Raw genomic sequence first — 15,804 nt, forward strand, 5'->3', positions numbered from 1 at the left:
CTTGACCCTCCAGACTCTCTCTCCCCTCCGCCTCTGAAAAGGCTCCTGCTGATTGCACAACCCTCTGCATCCCATTCCCGCACCCCGGCTCTCCTCCGCGTTAGGTCCTGGTGCTTGGCTTTGCTCAGGCACATCTAATCTTGCCCCCCTTGATTATAGTCCTTGCAAAAAAAAAAAAAAAGTTTATTTTTTTTGTGGGATCTCGTAAGACAAATCCCACGCAGCAGCGTTGGCCTTTCATTCACAGCGAGCCAGCGTTTGTGTGCCAGTCCTACTCGGGGCTTGAAACCACATATGAAACTAGGAAATGAAAGTATAAACTAGAGCATTACCACGGCGCCCACTACCACTGCCATAGCAGCTAGACGCTGCCTGTCACCGTCTCTGCCCCCGCCAAGCCCCTGCTCTTTAGGGGTTTATAATACAGACCCTTCCCCTCCCTTCCTGCTCTGAGATGGAGTCTTCTTGGCCAGGGCGAAGTCCTGGGATGAAAACTTTGTGGTTTGGTGGTTGAAAGACAACCCCCACCCTCTTTTTTTAAAGCTCCTATAACTGCTCAGAAAAAAGAAATATGTTATCTCAGCTTCATTTATCACCCTGGCATTTCTCAGGCCATTAGTCAGCCTGCAATGTGAATCCATCGCTTCTGCTCTGCAGCAGAGGAAATATTAAATCAGATATTGATTTATTGCCATCGCATCTGAGCCTTCTTCATTAACAAATTATTTGTCCATCAAGTATTTCTCTACCCATTAATCCTAGGATGTTTCGTGGGCAGGTCAGTTTTGTGCAGCGCAGGCGGCAGTAAAACCTTCCCCGTCTTGTGTCCGTAATTCCCAAATTAAGTCATTTCCCACTGGGGTTTGGCTTAGGGGGCTGTAACCCAACCCAGCGGCTGTGATGCTAAGAGGAGGCTATTGGAGCAGGCAGCAGAAAGAGTATTTGGTTGGCTTTAGTTATAGGACCCTAGTAAACCATGTGCAAATTTCCAGTTCGAATTCTGACTCAGCTGCTATTGCCACGACCGTGTGTTGCTAATGTTTGATATCAGTTCTGTGACCACTTTGCAAGAAGCCAGAGGTTTTTATCCCATTTGCAGGGACCAGGCATCCACATTGCAAGAGGCCACCATCCTAAATACAATATCCCTCCCAGCTGGTTGGCAGTCTCAGCAAAGGGACTCAGTACTACATGGGTCTGTCCTCAGAGGAGGCACCCCTCCATGCACACCTTGGTTCTGTTCTGTGGAATAGGGAACCATAACAATTCAAAGCCTGGCATCCCATGGACCTCTCCTTCTTGGAAATGTAGCCTGGCATCCTGGGGAGCTGGGTGTTATCTATCTTCCCACATCCCAGTGCCAAGAACAGCTCTATTCACACGCCTGATCAGAACTGCCTAGGGTGTGTGCAGGGACCTAAAAGCAAGGCAAAGTGCACGTGCAAATGGTGACGGGAGGTAAACCTGTCATCAGCCCTTTCTAGGACATGCATTGGTGGGTGCACAATGGGCCCGGTGCTCCAACGTGCTGAGTCCTTCTTGTGAGATGCTGAGTGTCTTCTGTGTCTGCCGAATGTAGTGAGGGTTGAGAGCTCAGCTCCCAAAGCAGCACTGGGAAACCTCCACAGAAGGGAGCTGGGTAGCGATACAGCCCTGTGCTTGGGGATGCACGTCCCAGCCCTCTGTGGGTTGGGCTCAGGCTCTTCGCATGGCTCTTTGTTGGTTTAATTTTCTAATAACATATTCCACTGAGCGATGTAGCCAGACTGGAGCCATAGCCCAGAACAGCTGCTGGCATGAAAAACCCTACTGTATTTCTGACACTGGAGTCTTTGATAGCCAGGTTATGATGGTTTCAGCACCGGCGCAATCGCAAGCAGGTATTAAATAACTCAATTAGCGCACGCAGTTCACAGCTATCGACGACCCTGTTTTCTTTCCAACATTCCCCAAGGACAAGAAAATGGTCTGTGAGAGTCAGCAGGAGCTGAAGGCTTTGTGGGAAGAGGGGAGGGAGGAAAGCAGGGACCCTTATAAAGGAAGCACTGAGTTGGGGCCAAGATGGGGCAGGTTGGGGGTAACGCAATAACCTTGCTAAGTGGCCAAGGCTGAGACGAGTGCAATGGTTTTGGCCTATTTCTCAGAAGAGTGGCATCCCTAGAGAACGAGCAAGCGCCATACACAATGCAGAAGCACAGACCGACAAGGGTTCGGCTATCTTTCTAGGTGTTTATTGCAGAGACCTGTGTCCCTCCAGCTTCCAACATGGCCCTTCGCCTTGTGCCTATCAGATTCCCCCCAGGGCAAAGCTACATGCCCCCAGTTTCTGCTGACACCCGTGTTTGTTGCATGCCTGTCTCCAAGCACCGACTCCTGTATAATCTCAGGTGCATACAATATTCTGCACTTCCCATTTAATAATCCCTCGATTACAGCTGGTCGTTGGCCTTTCCACAGGACAAAAAAATGCCAAATTGGGAATTTGCAAAACCGAGGCAAATTACTGCAAAAAGTGTCATGTGTCCAGTCCTGAACAGAGTGGAAAAAAATACTTTGGGTTTATTCTGATCTGCATCCTTCACTGTCTCTATCTTTAGAAGCAGTGGCGGTCTTAGGAGAGGGCAAACTGGGTGACTGCCTGAGGCCCCACACTTTATGGAGCCCCAAAAATTTTGCAAGAAATGTCCGACTTGCTTATAGGACATCACAATGAAGCCTCTAAGGGGCCCCAAATGACTCTCTTGTCCAGGGCCCCAGCAACCCTAAAGTCACCGCTGTTGGGAGTTCAGGCCCCAATCCTGAAGACACTTCATGCCCACAATGAACGGGAAGCACGTGCCCAGCGCCAGTGAAACCAGTGAACGCACCTCTGTGCCCTAGAGCAGCAGTTGCAGTGATGACCTCCCTCTGGTTCCTCTCTCTTTCCATTTTCTCCTCTCCTTTGTCTCCCTCCCTCCCAACCAACCCAAGCAGAGCAAACGCCAACCCTGGGCTTCCAGCCTCGGAAATCGGAGTTTAAAAAAAGAGGAAAAACAAAAACAAATCATAACTGCCCTTAAAATAAACAGGGATGTTAGTGATCTCCTTGTTTATAACTCGCTGTTACAGCCCATTTAGCTGACAAAAGCCAAGTGAAACCAGTGTTTGATGACTGCAGAGAAAGGCAAAGCCATCGGCCCCACATGAAAGGCAAGGCGGTGGAATAAACACACTCTGATTACATGGGAGGGCTTGTATGTTTATTTGGAAGGAAAAGAGTGAATCGGAGGTGGTTGTGGGTTTGGGGGAGAGCACGTCCTGGGGCGTTCAAACAATGGGATCATTCGCACATGGCAAGAGCTGCTTGTCCGGTCCCCGGACCCAAAGACTGGAGTTTGGCGGGGTGCTAATGATCATTAGGTTGTCATGTGTCAATTCTCTGCTCTGCCACAGGCTTCCTGCGTGACCTTGGGCCAGTCACTCAGCCCCGCTTTACAAGAATGAGACGACAACACCTCCCTGTGTCGCTGGGGTCTGAGGAGGAACATGTATTTAAAAGCTGGAGGTGCCCGGCTGCTCTCGTGATGGCGGGGCAGGTAAGTGCTTGTGATAAAGGCAAGCAAGCTTCTTTGGGGAGATGGGATATCTTTTATTAGACCAGCTGAGTAGTGGGGAAAAAGTTCTTTGCAAACTTTTGGGCACGAGCGCCCTTCATCATATCACTTGTGATAAAGGCAAGTCATTCCTGCTGACCGAACAGGAGTTAATATGCGTCTCTCCGGCCAGAGGGGACCGGGCCTCGCAGTGGTGTCCGCAGCTTCTGTCAAGTTTAAGTCTTAAGATAACGGCTCTGATCATTTCAAACAGGCAAGGAGTCAGCTTTTTCTTTCTTTGCCACTAAACCTTTCTGTTCAGACAGAGAGGAAGGTCTTCTTGTTCACTTCTGCTGTTTCTGCCACAGACAGACCTTGGTCAAACCACCTAGTGCTTTTCTCTCTGTAAAATGGGGGGAAGAAGCCCCTCCGAGCTCACTAGGGAGATGGAGGATTGTTTATGAGACACTCATATCTGAGGAAATGGAGGCCATTAGAGGGATGTAGGCAACCACACCTCTGTAATGCTTTGAGAGTAGCATCGTTGGACCCTCAAGCTCAAAAACCCATTAAAGCAAAACCAGGACCAATTTACAACTAGATAAACTGAAGCACAGATAGGCTAAGGGACTTGCTACAGACCTTATTGCATGTCGGGGACAGAGCGAGGGTGGAAATCAGGTCTTGGGATCCCCAAGAACTAGCCATTAGACCAACACTGGCTGTACAAGCTCACTGCCTTTGTGCGGTTGGTAAGCACAAAAGATGGTCCAGGACACAGAGCACTAGATGAGGGAGGACTGGGGAGACTTGGGCTCTCCTTGGCCTTAGCAAAGTCACTCATCTGACCTATAAATTGAGAGCATCTCTTTGGCACATGCAGTGCCACAAATGTTCTCACTGGTTTCGTAGGGAAACGTCCCCAGTGCAAGGTCTAAGGTAGTCCAAAAAGGTCATTCTCTGTTCACCTGGGGATGATTCCCAGCCCACCCTTTCTCTTCAGGTTTCCATTCCCAAATATCACCAAAAGAACCAAATAAATCTGCAGCCAGGATATCAGCGCATACCGCCCTCCCCTCCACTGCCAGCCAAACCTCTTCTCTTGCTGGGACTATGCCGATTCTCCTGCTGGTTTTGTTGGCCTGTTTTCTAGCAAGGAAGAAAACCCCTGGTCCATGCAGGCGCTAGGCTGAGCAAGGGAGAAGAATTCAGTGGGTGGAAAGAGATATTTAACCCCCCTCAAGGGACTTTGATCTTTTTCTTCATCTGCAAGGCATTGAGAGCCACATGCAACACAGTAAACAAGCTGTCGGAGGTAGGGAGTGACGGGATCCACATGCAATGGGTGAGGCATCCTCAGCAGGGAGAGGACCCCTCCCAGGGGCCGAGCCACCTCTGATGATATCACTTCTCATCTGCTATCTGTCTGCCTTGCTTCTACTTTCTCAGCACAGAAGTGGTGGGGTGGCCAAGCTTTGACTTGGCAAGTGCCCAGAGTGGCTCCTCTGGGTCCTGCAATTTTTTGGGGGGAGGAGGGAGCATCCTTGCAGTTGTCCCTGGAGTCTCCGGATATCTTTAGAGAGCAAGGAGCAGCCAAATCAACACGGAGTGCACAGATTTAAATAAGAGCTCAGGAAATGAGGGCTGAAGGCAGGACAGCTGCTTGAATGTGCCTTTGGATGGCAGGTTTGGTTCTGATGAAGCATCTGGAGACATGGATGCTTGTGCATATAACACGCAGGCATGTCGGGATAGTGGATGAGGTTGGTGAGGATGCACACCTGTAGGACGCCAGGATGGGAAATGCTTCAGCTTCAGGGGCTAGAAGTTCTGAGTGTGAATTGTGCCAGCGGCTGGGGTGTCTGGGCCTAGGTGGTACAGTGGCATTACACTTATTTAGCCTGGCTGAGCCTCTTGGGACTGCAGGATTGGGCCCAGTACTTCTGGGGAACAAGCTGGTAAAGGCTATTATGGATGTTCTGCTTTTATTGTCAGGCAGCAATAAGCTCACAACGTACACAAGTAAATACTTGATCTTACCTAAAAATAGTGGGGGGGGGGGGGGGGGAACACAGATGGATCTGAAGTGCCATATCTGCTGGAGTCAGATGTCTGGGATCTGGGATGTGATTATGCTCATTTAATGCCTAATGCCTATGGATTCAATGGATGCGCGCAGCTGGGCTGGTAGAATTCCTGCCTGGCTACACATGGGCAAATACCGTGTACGACCCAACTCTGCATAACTAATTGCAAGTTTTGTGCATCCAGTCTCCCAGTCACAGTACTTTCCACTCTGAACAGGTACCAAGGGCCAGGCCACTGATTGCAGTCAGCTTCCCTCCAGCTATGGAGCTGATTTCACAGGGAGCTATCCAAGCATCGCTCCACTCTTTTCTTACTGAGCCTGGCTTTCTTTTCCCAACAGACAGCTGAGCACTCACCTGCATGACGGTTCTGGCCGATGCAATATAACATGGATACAGGTCCTCCGCCTACAGTAGGGAACAAACCTGAGGTCACTTTGCTCCTTTGGGCTCATCCTTGGGCTGTGGATTCTCCAGACAGGCGTCTCTATCTTCTGCAGTGACCCCAGCCCACAGGACAGGACATCCTTTCCTGGTGGCTTGTCACAGCTGGATATAAAATGTGGGTCTCTCTCACTGGGACCCTGCAGCTGCAGGACAAAATCATTCGTCCTAGGTTTTAAAATTTCCTTCAGTGCCTCCTGTCCTGCTGTCTGGGACCAGCTGAATATAGTATGCCAGGCTGATCTAACCTGCAGCTCTTTCAGACTCCAGTTATGCCCTCCCTGGACTATCTGTTACTTAAAAAAAATTAGACCTTGGTTATTGCTATTTTTTTATCCTTAGCAAGCCCCCAGTCCCAGGACCCAGCTTTGGTGAAGCGTTTCAGGACTCAGACTAGATTTTTCTACTAGTCCTGTAATAATTGCTTTGCAATTCTTCTCTGTAAAGGTTCCCATAGGTTTTTGTGCACAAAGTCTCATAACACTTCTGCAAGAGGTATTGCCTGTTCATTCTACTGAATGAAGAGGCAGGGTAAAAACTCAGGTATTGACCTTTTGCAGCTACATTAAAGCCAGGTCAGGCCTGACTGTATGAGCTACAGTCACAGCAGTTGTTACGATGTTAGATAGACCCTGAAGAACATCTTCCTTCCAGCATGAGGGCGACCTGTGAAGACCCCATAAGTACCATGGCAGCTGTGAGGCCCTGCAGGAGAGAGCCTGCTTACAGGTAGGGAGATGCATTCACCTGGGCTGACTTCCAGGTTGGCATCCAAAGTCCTTTCCTGCCATGAAATGTAAAGAAACTGCTCTAGGTTTGGGGTCACTGAGCCAGAATTTCCTCCCCAGAGTTCAGCAATGAGTGATCTGAAGGAAATCCCAGGAGCATTCATGTTACAGGGGCCAAGGGGTGGAAGGAAGGACAAACAGATGAGATGAAATGAGAGAAGATCCAGCAAACAGGTCAGAGTCAAAACTCCCCTTCTTTATACCCCAGACTCTGGTATGTCTGCAATACAGCTCTGATATGCCAGGTGGGAGCCCATCTCTAAAGCAAAGTCAATATTTAAAGTAATGATTTTTAACTCAGGGGAGAGTCTGACCTTGGAAAAAGTGGGCTGTGTCTAGCACGAGGTCTCAAACCTGATGAGAGCCCTTAAGCAATGCACCAAATCTGTTGATCAATAGTAATAACGTTGCATATTTTAAAAGATGGACTTATTGTTTTACCCGCATTGCTCCTCTCATTTAAACCCAGTCTCTTTAGTTCTGCAAATGGTTCCTTGCCTTTTCCTGTAATCGGTCACTCTTTATTTTTATGCTGTAATTCAGTTTGCTGTTTCTACGCTATTGTCTGTCAAAGCAAAGCAGAGAATTACGCTGAACTCCCACAAGGTGGTGCCTGTGGCTTTGAATGAACAGACCATCATCTCCCATGCGGACGTGACAGCAGGTGCATTAGGAGAAAGGTCTATATTCTGGGACTAGACTGACTCAGACTGAGAGTGGGGGATTAGATGGCAATGACTGTGGTTTTTTGACTATTCATAAAAAAACCCCACATCTTTTCTTCTCTTCTCCATAATTTTCACTGGTTTCCAAATCAACGGCAAATAGTAACAGAGAGAGAAGAACGTGCAGGTGCAGGTGTTTGCACATTTGCTGGTCTCTAACCCATCTGGAAATGGATGTGAGCTGAGCCAGGTGGTGGGGCTGGAGCTAGCTTAGAGGCAGAGCAGTTCATCGCTGCTAGACAATATTTGCAGTTATTATCAGGAAGAGCTGCATCCCCGGTCCTGCAATCTGAACTGCCACAGCACAGCCTCTGATGGACTCCACGGGGGCAGAACACCATGCAGTATCCCAGTCAGATGGCAGGACATGAATGCACACGGGACATTCAGCAACAACATGGAAGACAAGACGTTGCCTCTTCCTCCAACCCTCCAAGGGACACTGTGCAACCCTGCTTCGAAACCATGAGGGTCCTCAATCCCTGCAAGGGTCAGGAAGGGATCGCTCCTCCACCACGTATTGCATTGTGCACTTGGCCCATGTACAAGAATCGATAGCCTGCATCAATACCCATCAGAATCAATGAGAACTCTTCCATTGACTCTGCTGGGCCCTGGATCAGGCCCTTTGAAACCCAGGGCTGCGCTTGCCTTCTTCTGAAGCAACACGTATTGGTCTCATCCACAGCAAGGCTCTCTCCCTTGTTATCTGCCTCTCAAAAAAAAAACAACCAGTTTTGCAGTTAAAACCACTTTATGCTGAGCAAAAATGAAGTATACTTGTTGCACCTCAAGCACTCAGAAGGGAGGATATGAATATTCACCAGCCGAAGGGATAAACCCCTAGGAGACATTCACGGAGGATCAAGCCAGCCAGGGTTCTGCGCGGTGTCAGAATATATGGAAATATATTGAAATCAATTCTAGTCTCAGCTACACAGGCGCAACGCCTGATTGGTTATGGTGGGAGCTGGACTGGCAAATCTGAGGGCAGGGATTAAATATTGCGTGCCACAGCGGCACGAGCCATCGCGGCGGCTCCGTAGCATTGGCTTGCGTTGCGCGTTGGGGACGCGGTCAATCACGTATCCGAGCCGCGGTGCAAATCCTGACGCTGATGCTGTGAGCTGTTCTCAGAGGAAGGAACACTTAATCATGCTGGGGCATCACTAATCCCAGTAGCACTTTTTGCAGGAAAAAAGCCTGTAAAGCCTGAAGAATCAAGCTGGGGAAAAATAGACTTTTTTTTTTCTCATAACAGCATGAAACCTGGATTTGCCACTCTGCTCCCTTCCCCTGTTTTTTTAAGCTCTCATTTCACCTGTCCCCGCAGGCCTGAGTGTTAGCAGTTAAGTGCCAAGTGGACTTCTAATTTCCAGAGAGGGATCTGAACGTATAGCGGTATATGCCCTCTTTTCCTCCAAGAGGAACCATTTGAGAGATGCCTGCAGTAACATAGTGCATCGGTATTATTAACTTTTGCTAATTGGTTGCATTTCCCGCCTGCTTATTAACAAAATGAGCAAGAAGAATCCATGCCTGGAGCTGGTGGGGAAATCATTTTTCTTTTAATTGTGGGGGATTCGTAAAACAGACCTGACAACCCAACCCTGCATATTTTCCGCTGTTGCAATCCACATCTTTTTTTGTGATGCAAGTCCAAACTATGTTGATTGAAAATGGATATTTCTCCCTCCACCCCCGCAAGAAAGTCCATTTCTTGGAAATGAGAGCCAACCTACAGCTCGCGTGAATGAATCCAATTTTGCCTCCATGAACACTATCAAACGAAATGATTTCATTCAAAACATTTGGTGGAAAATGTAAGAACTTCTCATGAACTATCAAAAAGGGAGAGGAAAGGAGCAATTTCACTGTGTCCTGAAGTGAAGCTTTTCGGGCTGACTTTCAAAAACGAGCGATTTGGGTTTTTGAAACCAAATGGAAACCTTCAATTTCACTTATGATTTTCATCTGCCAAACGTAAAAAGGCACTGAAATAAATGTTGGGGAAGGGGGTGAAGCACTTCATTTTTAACAGACAATCGTTTAGAAAACCCGTGTTAGGAGTGCCCCGGTTTAACCAGGCCAGGAAAGTTGGGTTGAGACGGCATCAAAGGATATGCCAGCTCTTCAGTACATTTGGACACAGGTACAATGCACAGAGGTTGGGGGCCAGAGGTCGGGGTCAATGATACGTCTTCCTAAAGCCTACCTAGAGCTCAGAGCATCCATGCCATCCAGCCTACCACCCAATCCATGTGATTATATGTGACGCTCAAAGAGGTGACCTGGGGTGGAGGAGAAGAGAGTAAGGGGCTTGCCTGGATTCCCACACAGGTGATGGTCTGTAATCTGTAATCATGGAGGGAAGAAACAGGCCACTGTAGAAACCTGCAGGTTAGTGGAAAGAGCCTTCAACATATGTAACTTGTCTGACTTTGGAAGACCCAGGGGGACTGAACTCCCGTGCCTGGGGAGTTATCCCGCTGGCTTGCAGTTAAGCATGAAGCTGCTCTCCCCCAGGGGATGAAAGGACGCAGGTAGCAGTGCAGGGATCCTGAGATGTGTGCGATACCCTTGCAGAAGCTGAGACAGCTGTGAGTGCCCAGAGACCACTCCACTGCCCCTACAAGGGTGCAACTCTACCTCACCCACCAGCCTGGATAAACCGACTGGGTCTGGCCCACATTTTGTAAGAGCTGAAGAGGTTTCACTAGCACAAAGGACTCCCTCTTTTGAGCTGCAGCTAATTCTGTTATCACTTAGGATCATTTGATTAATCAAAACACTGTGACACACACAAGATGTTCCAATTCCCTTTGCAATAAAGGGACAGCTGTATGTTTAATTAAACCAATAATAAAAAAAGAACAAAATAAAGCTCGTATGTCTCAAGGCAGCTGCAGGCAAAGGAATTAAAATTTAATCTTGTGCTGAATTATTAAACCTAACAGAGCGCTGAACTTGTGACTGTTATAACTGGGGATTGATACGGAGCCAGAAGATGATTGCAAAGGCATTTCCCAGAGTGCTTTGGGGAAGGGCATTTCTGCTATGCTTTTTGGCTTTTGAGCCCACTGTTGGCTCCAGAGGGCTTCAGAGCAGGAAGACTTCAGGCAGAAAACCTAAGAATCATCAAGGACTAGCCCAAGGAGTCAGCAGTGGGGAGACACCTATGAAGCCATTAATAGCTAGCAAATCTGCAAAGCACCACCCCATTTTGCTGTTTCCACCCACAAGTGGATCACAGATTTCGTATCATTAGCAACATCCTTCCCTATCAAGGGAATCCTATGCTGTTTGGTCAACAAGAAGCATGAAAGATAAGACTCGCTCTTGTCCCCAGTGTAAATAAGCACAAAGCAGTGGCAGGTACTTAAGTATGAAAGATGATGGAAGCTATACGTGTTCATTTTCTAGCTAGATAATGAGGCCAACATGTTCACAAATGACTATGAACCAAACAGCATAAATGGGGAAGGTATAGTAGACATTAAACATGTTTGCCTTGCTAATCTTTGCATGTGTTATTAGTAAGAGAGGTCAAGGAATAATGTTTAATTTGGGATTTTTAGCTTGACAGGATCCTAAAGTTACTCTTTCTCTTGCAGAGGTTGTCAGTCTTTCACGTTGTTTTCAAGGAGAGGACTGCAATCATGTGTTAAGCCATTAGACTGAGACCCCAGGGCTAGGGACAGAAGTTGCACATAAACTAGTATAAGTGATCAGAAACTGGGTCAAATCTGTAACACAACAGAAGTTCAGTGCATATAAACCATTTTCAAAATGGCTGAAACTGGTTTAAATTAAACCTGGACGGATGTAGTATCACACTTCATTGATTTAGGGTAAATTGGTTTATTGAACTTCTGACCCAGATCCCCTCCAGATTCAAGTTAGCTCACAGTCCCCCAGCATCCCAGGGTGCTTTGAGCCTCCCCTACAAACCCTGCTTCGCAGGGTGGGCAAGCTAGCCTTGGCCCAAGCCATCTGCTCCAGCCAAGCAGGAGGGCTTGCTTTAGCACCCCCCAGCTTCTGGCCTGGGCCGCTGCAGGCATGTGGCTGCATTTCCAGAATCAAAAGTGAATGCCTGTTCGCTTGCTTATCAGTCCAACTTACACAGCTTAGACTAAATTGCAAAGATTGAATCAACTCAACCTTGGGTATTTTGACTGTCTGTACTTAGCCCAGGGGGTTCGGCTCGGCTCGGCTCCTGACTCTGCCTCAGCCCCCCTTTATGACCTTGAGCAAGCCACTTGACTTCTCTGTCCTCTATTGTCCCACCTGCAAAATGAGAACAATGGCATGTGTCTGTCTTACCTATTTAGCCCTTTGAGAGCTCTCAGACTGAATGTTTGTACAGCACCTTACACAGTAGGGCTTAGTCTCTGGTTTTCTTTTGGGTTTTTTTCCCCCCTTAGGTGCTATTTCAATATGATTAATATAAACTAAATTATTTAGCCTGTAATAAGCAGCTTGAAACATGCTCTGGTCTTTGGCCAGACCACGCTGTTATGAGTGAAAGAATATTGTTTTATCATCTGTATCCGTTCTCCCCCGCCCCTCACCTCTCTCTTTGGTTTGACATAGTTTGCATTCATTTACTGCCAGAACTCAAACATCAAATGGTATTGTGTAGCAGGGAACCTTTCCTAGCTTAGGCTGGAAGCTTCATGGTTGCGGCTGGAAGAATTTCTCATCTGATTTCAGCTCAGTCCTCCCGTTCAAAAAAACCTCAAGAAATCCAGCAGCAAAGAAGACATGCTGCTTCCCAAAGAGGTGATGCATTAAACATGTAACAAAGCGAGGGCCCGGGCAAAGCAAACCTGTGCATAATTCATGATGCCCCCCAGCAAACCCTGCAGAGGCCCAACACGGTTCAGTCCATTTGCTTCCAGTGTCCTCATGAGCCTGTTGGAGAAAAAACAAAGGGGAACTAGGAGGGGGTTGTAAAGAGCTCACTCCTTCACCTTTACTTCAATCCTGGCAACAGTGCAGATGCATGGGCACCTGGAGGAGAGAGGGAGAAAAAGCAGAGAAGTGGAGCCAGATGCTGAGCAGGGATGAACAATCCTCTTTTTGAATTCGTGCACTGGCGGGGTTAGGAAGGCGAGAGGCAGAAATGCAGTTGATCTGAAGTGGTTTTCCTCCCCGGTTTGGTGTGTGTGTTGTGTGCGGTGGCAAGGCAGGGCTGGGGTACAAGCTGGGCTCTTGATTATCCCAAGGGGCTTTTCCTTTCTAGCAGGGTGCTGCAAATATTGCCTTTACAGCTCAGCCTCGGTTGAGACCTCTCTACTCCTGAGTTGCTAACATTTCCCTGCCTCTGCTGACTATCTGAGCAACATCCAGCACAGAAGAGCGACTCAAACGTCTTCGTGATGATAAGCCTTTGGCTTTATGACTGCCAGGCAACTGAGGCCTTTCAGTCCCCGCCACTACATGGTCTCTAGCTCAGGATCTGAGCAGAGCAGGGGATGCTGTGTTCCCTTGTGCTGCCATTCCCCTGCTGATCAGAGAGATGCCCATCGCCCAGCCCACCCCATGACGACCGTTCCTACCCTGACCCCCCTTTCATTGACTGGTGCTGAAGGCAGGGCAAGGTGCCACCTTAGAGACTAACTGATTCAGAAAGGCACAAACTTCTGTAGGCGACCATCTACTTTGTCAGACACTATGACTTGGACTGGCTTTGAGCCAGTGATTTAGGATTGAAAGTCTCTCCAAATAGCACCCCGTGATCCTGAAACACTTAATCCCGGAATTTTAAAGCTATTCGGACAGCTTTAAAATCTGTCCGTTAAGCCCTTCACCCTTGGTTTCCTGACTAGCAAACAGATGTGGCAAGTGCTGCTTTGTGAATCCCCACGGGGTGCTGACAACCTGCTCCATTTTCATTTTCAGACCCAGGGAAGAATTGTTGAGCCCAATCGTTTTTCATCATTTCCATTTCATTTCGGTGTATTTATATTCTTGTGATTTGAAAGATGGATTTTGCGGTTGGCAATAATCCATTTGCAAATTATATCGACCGCTAAACACATCCAGGTGGGATTTTAAACCTCAGTCATAGTCAACACTCGCTGCAGGAAAATTATTAGCAGATTAGTGGGGCTCTGTCTGAAGGGGAGGCAGGAGCAGAGTAAATATGCGAAGTGAATGCGTCCTACGGATGCTATTTGTCATCAGAAATTAGAAAGATCCCAGAAAATCATAGGTTTTACCCTCGTATATTTGCCCTCTGAAGAGTATTAACACTTTATGTCATGGGGGCTCTGTGTCCAATCTGAGATACAGAAGCAAACAAGGTGGAAATGCTTAGAGAAGGGCTATTATTACCGGTATATATCCACATCACAGTACTTTCATTTAATCTGTGTTTCCTTAGCTCCTTAAAGACAATGTTGTGGGAGACACTGTTAATAGCCTTGCTAAAGTCAAGGTATATCACATCCACTGCTTTTCCCCACAATGAATATACATAATGACGTATATTTTCAAAGCATCTAGAGGCTTCAGTTGGTCAGGATCCTACTGAGCTCTACAAATGCACAGTAAGAGTCAGCCCCTGCCCTGAAGAGTATACAGTCTAACTAGACAAGACAGTCAAAGGAAAGCATGATTGGCTATTGCCAGCTACAGCTGGGGATGTGAGGTCCACACAGGTGAATGACTTGGCCAAGGTCACAGATGGAACGTGTGGCAGAGGACACAGCCCCATTCATCCACATGAGGCTGAAGGTAAAGCTGGTTGAGGGGATGATGATCATGATGCAGAAGAGGTGTGTTCTTAATTTGGGCTCCCTACCTCGTCTTAGTTCACTTGAATTACAACAAAGTTGAGTTAAGCCCACAGGGCAGGGGCAGGCAATTACTTTGGATGAAGGGCCGCTTACTGAGTTTTGGCAAGCCATCGAGGGCCGCATAACAGGCAGCCAGGGGCAGATAAATATTTATTTTCTTAATTTTTTAGGGGCCCCGCGGGCTGGACAGAATGGCCGGATACACAGGCCGCATTTTGCCCACCCCTGCCATAGGGGGTCTTGAACTTGAGCTAGTTAAAATGCAAGTCGCTCCATCATCACTGCTTTGACTTGTGTTCTCCGACTCGGTTATTATATACCTTGAATATTCCTCGGAGCACGGGACATACCCAGAGCGAGAAAAAGGCCAATGCCTGCTCTGAGAGGTGAAGATCAGGCTGGGAAGGGAAGCATGTTCTGTCTGTTTGCGAGGAATCATTCCTACCTTTTATTTCAGGCACGGTTTTACCGTAGGAAGCACACAAGGCTCAGATGAAATTCTGGGGGCTGATCTGGGATGACACCAACCACATGGGCTAACATATCGAGTGGGAAGAACATGTTTTCAAGATGCTTTTATTTTCTGTGGTCAAAACGAACCAACCCCTGATCTGACTCCCAATTAAAACACAGGAAACATTTCCAGTGGGCTGTAATGGGAATTGAAAAGGGACTTAAAATCTCAGGGTTATGAAAAGAAAAACAACATGGGAACTTGCCTGGGCTTTTTCCAACTTCAGAGTTTCAGTTTAATGTAGGTTGGTTTCCAATTCTAAGCAGTTTAGATCAACTCTTCAGTTGAAATTGAGACCACTATTTATTTAAAAAGCCCTTTTAGAGTTCTAAGCATATATCACTGTGATTACAAAATAATTTTTTCCCAGCTATATAATACACTAGCACTTATGATCCTTGAACAAGCTATTAGTAAGACTCTTCTCTTTTATGTATTTGAACTCTGAACATGGCAAGCTGAATGAAAGTAACCAATTGAAATGAATGATCGGAGAGTTTTCAGCACATAATTGCTAACCCTGTATAAAAGTAATAATGGATATGCTGATTTACGTTTGTTAGTTCCCACTCTACATAATTTATTTAGGGTTATTAATGATAGCAGGTGAGCACTCTGTTGAAATGTGTTATTAAAGTTTAAATACCATGCTGGATTTGTAGTGGACAAAAAAAAAAGAGCCATGTTGACTTGATTTACCATTTGATGCCAGTGAAAGAGTAGATCGCATTTATAACCGGGCAATCGTGAAGTGCTTTATAAATATTAATTAAGCTCAACAGCATTTTGCAAAAGGAGAAGCCTGAGCACAGGAAGCTTAAGACAGGATGTTCAAGGTATTCCTATGCATTTTGAATGCCCGAAGTGATGC

The sequence above is a fragment of the Alligator mississippiensis genome, chromosome 13, assembly GCF_030867095.1.
Source record: "Alligator mississippiensis isolate rAllMis1 chromosome 13, rAllMis1, whole genome shotgun sequence".
NCBI lineage: Eukaryota > Metazoa > Chordata > Crocodylia > Alligatoridae > Alligator > Alligator mississippiensis.